Raw genomic sequence first — 6,704 nt, 5'->3', positions numbered from 1 at the left:
TCGTTGTGACTTTCCCACTAGCTTACCTCCTAGGATCGTCTTGTGCTGAGTAACCCTAGCATAACCAAACAATAATAAAGCATCACACACATATCACATATATGTCAAATATGCCCGAAATGGCCAAAATATGAAAATCACCCAATTACTCAGAAATCGGTTCACATGCATATTTAATACACCTAAGCATGCATATTATCATTTAATAACACAATAAATCAATTATGGCCCTCCCGACCTCCTAATCAAGGTCCTAAACCTTATTAGGAAATTTGGGGCATTACAGTGGTGCCTGGATGCAAAGAGTAAGGTGTAGTATGAGATTCATTCAGAATCTCTCGCCTCATAGCAGCGTCTAACGGAACACATATCCGACCCTTGTATCTCAACAAGCCCATATCAGACACTGTATAATCTCTGGATGCTCCAGCCAAAACATCCTTCCTGATCTTGATCAGCTGAGGATCACTCAACTGACCCTCCTTGATTATCTCCAACAATGCAGACTGTAGCGTAATATTGGCCAACTGGCCCACCAGCAACTCTATACCAGCTCTGGTCATATCATCTGCTAACTCTCTGGCTATCAGCCTCGCACCATAAATCTGCCACGGACCCTTCCGGCTTAAGGCATCAGCTACCACGTTAGCTTTTCTTGGATGGTACAAAATCTCACAGTCATAATCTTTTACTAACTCCAGCCAACGCCTTTGTCTCATATTCAAATCTTTCTACCTGAAGAAGTATTTCAAGCTCTTGTGGTCTGTATAGATCTCACATTTCTCCCCATAAAGATAATGCCTCCATATCTTTAAAGTAAAGACCACAGCCGCCAACTCCAAATCATGAGTGGGATATCTCTTTTCATACTCCTTCAACTGACGTGAGGCATAAGCTATTACCTTCTCTGACTGCATCAGAACATAGCCCAAACCTTGATGTGAAGCATCGCAGTAAATCACAAACTTCTCCTGATCTGATGGAAGACTCAAAACGGGAGTTGTAATCAATCTCTGCTTCAGTTCCTGGAAGTTATTCTCACACTTGTCCAACCACACAAATTTCTGATTCTTGCGTGTCAGCTCAGTCAATGCAGTAGCAATCTTTGAGAACCCTTCCACGAAATGTCTATAATAACCTGCCAATCCAAGGAAACTTCTAACCTCAAAAGCATTCTTTGGCCTTGGCCAATCTCTGACTGCCTCAATCTTTGCTGGATCTACCTTAATCCCTTGCTTACCGACAATATTCCCAAGAAAGGATACCTAAGATAACTAGAACTCACATTTCTTGAATTTTGCAAACAATATGTGCTCCCTCAGTCTCTGTAAAACCAACCTCAGATGCTGCTCATGCTCTGACTCAGACTGAGAATAAACCAGGCTATCATTGATGAAGACGATCACAAACTGATCCAGATAATTCTTAAACACTCGGTTCATCAGATCCATAAAAGCAGCTGGGGCATTATTCAATCCAAAAGACATAACTAAGAACTCATAATGCCCATACCTAGTGCGAAAAGCAGTCTTCAGTATGTCTCCTTCCTTGACCCTCAACTGATGATAACCAGAACGAAGGTCAATCTTTGAGAATACCTTCTTACCTTGCAACTGATCAAACAGATCATTTATCCTTGGTAGAGGATACTTGTTCTTGATTGTTAATTTATTCAGTTCTCTGTAATCAATGCACATTCTCAGAGAACCATCTTTCTTCTTCAGAAACAGAACTGGTGCACCCCAAAGTGAGAAACTAGGTCTGATAAAACCCAAATCCAACAACTCTTACAATTGTACTTTTAATTCTTTCAACTCAGCTGGGGCCATTCTGTAAGGTGCTCTAGACACTGGCTCCGTCCCTGGTGCCAGTTCTATCACGAACTCAATCTCTCTGTGCGGTGGCAACCCTGGCAAATCTTCTGGAAATATATCCAGGAATTCACAGACTAATCTGGTCTCACTGGCACAACCGGAGTGGTGTCAACCACACTGGCTAAGAATCCAATGCAACCTCCTTGCAGTAGATCTCTAGCCCTCAATACAGAAATCATAGGTATGCGAGGTTCATGCACAGTACCAACAAACACAAAAAGATCTTCACCTTCAGGGTCAAAGGTGACCATCTTCCTTATGCAATCAATGGTTGCCCCATACTTTACCAACCAATCCATACCCAGAATCATGTCGAAGTCAGTCATAACCAACTCTATCAAATCCACTGACAACTCTTTGCCCTCCACTGTCACTAGCAAAGATCTGACCCATCTCCTAGATACCACTAATTCCCCAGTGGGTAACAAAGTTCCATTCCCCACTGCATAAAAATCACAAGGTCTACACAGTCTATCAATAATTCTACTAGCAACAAAAGAATGTGTAGCACCAGAATCAATCAATACATTATAAGGGGTTCCAGCACTAAGAATCTGACCTGTAACTACTGAGGGAGAAGCCTCAGCTTCTGCTTGTGTCAATGCGAACACTCGAGCTGGGGCCGAGCTATCTGCTTTCTTGGGTTCTTCCTTTCTTGCCTTAGGGCAATCCTTCTTAAAATGACCTACTGCTCCACACAAATAGCAGGCCTTTGCCCTACACTCTCCCAAATGATGCCTCTTACATCTAGGGCATTCAGGATGAGTCTTCCAGGCTTCACTACCACCTTGACGACCCATTGAAATACCTCGGGGCCGCCTATCAGCACCTGGAACTGGGAAGGTGTCAGGAACCTTCCTCTTCTGATCATTGGGGCCTCCACCCCTACTTGAACCCACAAAAGGAGAAGTTGTTCTCCTAAATTCTTTTCTGGCTGCATTACCTCGCTAGATCTTGTTCTCCACACTCTCAATTGCGAGTGCCTTCTCGACCACCTGTGCATAGGTAGTAACCCCATCCATAGTGGTAATGCGAACATCACAAGCTAATCTGGGCTGTAGCCCCTGGAGAAATCTTTCCTCTTGGTCCCATCAGCGGGCACCAGCTCCATGGCAAACTTTGCCAATCGATCAAACTTCAGGGCATACTCAGTCACTGACAAACTTCCCTGAAGCAATCTAATAAATTCCTCAGCTTTTGCCGCCCTGATGGCATCATTATAATACTTCTCATTGAGCAGAGTCTAAAACTATTCCCAACTCAGGGCATTGACGTTTTTGGTCTGGGATATAACCTCCCACCAAATTCGAGCATCCTCCCGAAACATATAAGTGGCACAGGCCACCCTCTCACTACCAGTCACCCTCATGGGTAAGTCACTAGCTTAAACAGATGAGTGACTGATGGGTAAGTCACTAGCTTAAACAGATGAGTGACTGATGGGTAAGTCACTACGGAACTCGGCTCCCACAGCCATGTGATTAAACAATCATTGTGGCTCTAAGTAACTAGCCTTTGGCTAGACAAGCGCTTATAGTATTCATCGAACTTAAGGTCGGTCCGGCATTAATGCTCTTTCGAGTCATTTAATGCAGATGTCGATTAGATCTAATCTTTTATCAGCTCTGCGTTCTTGACGTTTATGTCATTTCTGACTAGTCAATGCCATACACAAGTAAGCAAGATTTGTTAAGAATTTAATATACAATCAATGTCCACATTTAAACATTCAACATGTCTCATGAATAACCATGCATGTCACATATGGGGTGCAATTTTCTTACCTCTGGGTCGAGCGAAAATTAGTATAAGAACGACCCCTGAGAACAATCTGCCCTTTAGTCCCTTAGCGGTCACCTAGTCATAACCAATTGGAATCCATTAATAAAGTAAATCAATAAGAGGTTCACAATCTAAAACCACACTCCCGGGATCAACCCCACACTCTCAGGAATCTCAATCTACCCATTCATTTGTTTCTAGAAAGGTGATTGATATATTGTGTAGACCTAGTGAGTACTGTACTGCGGGGTTCGGAACTATATTGCCTACAAGGGAGCTGGTAGTTTCTAGGAAATGGATTAGTGCACTGCCAGTGATGGTTGATGGTAGGGAGCTATCAGTAGATTTGATTGAGTTAGGTATGAAGGATTTTGACATGATTTTGGGGATGGATTGGTTGGTTAGATACGGAGCTACTATTGATTGTAGGAAGAAGATGGTGACCTTTGAGCCGGAGGGAGAGATCCCTTTGTTTTCGTGGGTGCGGTATGTGGACCCTACATACCTATGATATCAACACCGAGAGCCAAAGATATATTACAAGGAGGATGTATATGTTTTCTAGCTAGTGTGGTGGATACTACTAGAGCTTTGCCAACAGGGCCGGGAGAGACTAGATTGGTTCGTGAATTCTTAGATGTATTCCCTCAGAAATTACCAGGGTTGCCGCCACACAGGGAGATTCAGTTCGTCATTGAGTTGGCACTGGGGACAAGGCCAGTGTTGAGGGCACCATATAGAATGGCACTGGCATAACTGAAAGAATTGAAGATACATGTAACGCCCTGGATAGCCAAGACCACTACACTGTGTACTTGTAAAGTGCAAGACTTGCTAATCAAGTCATTAATTTTAAAACGTATCATTATTTTAAGTGTTCTAGGGTTAAAAGACATTTTGGTTTCAAAAGATACATTTTATAAATTTATAAATAGTTTACAGAAGGGATCCCCAAAAGATCAGTGTTTAAAAGCTAGATTGCAAAACTCAACAGTTAAAAGTAAACATTAGCCATACTAAGGAAAAATACAAGGTTCTGGTCCTCTTGTCCCTGTAACCCCCTCAACTGTGGCGGCTAAGTGGCCTGCCATGTACATTCACCCTGCAGAGCTCTCCAATCAGCGCTGATCGATCTTGCCTTTGCCTTTACCTGCACCACGCAGCACCCGTGAGCCGAGGCCCAGCAAGAAAACAACATACACAACATATACAGCAATCTCAAACAAACATTCTAGTAAGCATGTTCAGTTATATAATCCATAGCATATAAGCATACTTCAAGGTACAAGCAACCTCAACTACACTTAGATTATTCAACAATCTCATCTATAGCCAAGTATAACATTCAGTTTACACAAATACTAGGGCCGACACCTTAGGCCGCACCCTCTGTTTAACCCACTGACTCCGGCCCGCTTAAACCGAGCTCAGTGCATAATAAGCTGTCCTCGGATACCAATGTCCGAGCCGTGCCAATTGCACAAGTTAACCATGGCACACTTAGGCCGTTAGTTTACAATTTACATGGCATAATGCCATTCTTTCAATCATACATATATCAGGGAGCCCTTAGTCCCGCTCAAATATTCAACCGGGTGTAGTTTTCTTACCTTTAATCTTTTCGGTTTTGGATTATGAGCAACGCCCCTCAAGCATGATCCGATCCCGAGCCTAAGCCTTTATCACCTAGTCACAACCAAAGTATAGGGTCTCATTAAAACTCAAGTTAGGGTTTCCGGTCACAAAACTAACTTCAAGGAAAACAAATCCCACCAAGCACGATGGTGGAATGGTTCCCGAGCTTCCTAGGCTTGGTCTAAGTCCTTAAAAACCCTAAGAGATCAAGTGGGAAACCAAGGGCTGCGGCCCTAGAAGCTTAGTTTCGGCCCAAGCCTCAAAACAGAACCAAGGATCACCCAAGCAAAAACACGCGCCGCGGCCCTTGTATGGGTGCCGCAGCGCTCACCCCTGGCTGAGCCTCCTTGGCTCATTTTCAACCTAGGGCCGCAGCGCTCTAGAACAGAGCCGCGGCCCTTCCATTCGAACCCAGAAAACCCACCATTTCAAGGCTCAAAACCTCAGCTAAAACCACCCCTAAACTCCCTAATTCAACACCCAACACCACCATAACTTATTACACAACTTATGCCACACCATTCAACAGAAATTCAGCTCAATAACCCATAGAAATCTCACTTTCAATCCTTGAAACTCTAAGAACATAAATACCCAATTTTAATCAGTCAAAACTCAAACTCCAATCATTAATTCATGAAACAAAGCTTACCTTCTTGATAGAACCCTTCCTCAAGCCAAAACCCAGCTGATTCCAAGGATCTTCCAAGCTCAAATCCACCCTAACCATCAATTGAACACACCTCAATAACTCAGCTGAAACTCAAGTTCTAACCACAGAAAGAAAGAAATTCGTGCTTACCTTAGCCCTGGTTTAACCCTTGATTGTCCACTGAGCTAATCCTCAAAGTTGCTCCTGAATTCCTCTAAATTTCCAGCAATTCTTCAACTCTAATTTCCCAATTTTCCTCTGAATGTTTCTTCCCTTGAGAATGAGAGAGAGAGTAACCAGCTGAGTAGAAAATAAAATCGGTCTAATTATTTCTAAAGGCTTCCTAGGTTTGTCTTACTTGTTAAGTTAATCCCAAGGCTCGGAATGTCGGAACCGTCCCCGAGGCCAAAATGGTAAAATCCCCCAATATTCCCACCTAGACATCCTAACCTCAAATATATCTCCATATATTTATTTCCATGACCCGATATTCTAAATCGCTACCCGATACCTAAAATACCCCGGACTTCTCCAAAGTCATATTTTAAGTCCCGTTGTGACTTTTCCCGCTATCTGACCCTAGGATCGTCTCGAGTTGCGCTCTATGAACCTGCCCACATAATAATGTGGCTCTCACATATATCACATAAATATGTCATATTATCACATAATATCATTAATTATCATATAACCATCATTAATCACATATTCACACATTTAAGTCAATAATATTCACTCTAATCCCATTTATGCCCTCCCGG

The sequence above is a fragment of the Humulus lupulus genome, chromosome 2 (assembly GCF_963169125.1).
Source record: "Humulus lupulus chromosome 2, drHumLupu1.1, whole genome shotgun sequence".
Classification (NCBI taxonomy): Eukaryota; Viridiplantae; Streptophyta; class Magnoliopsida; order Rosales; family Cannabaceae; genus Humulus; species Humulus lupulus.
This window is presented reverse-complemented; position numbering follows the sequence as displayed.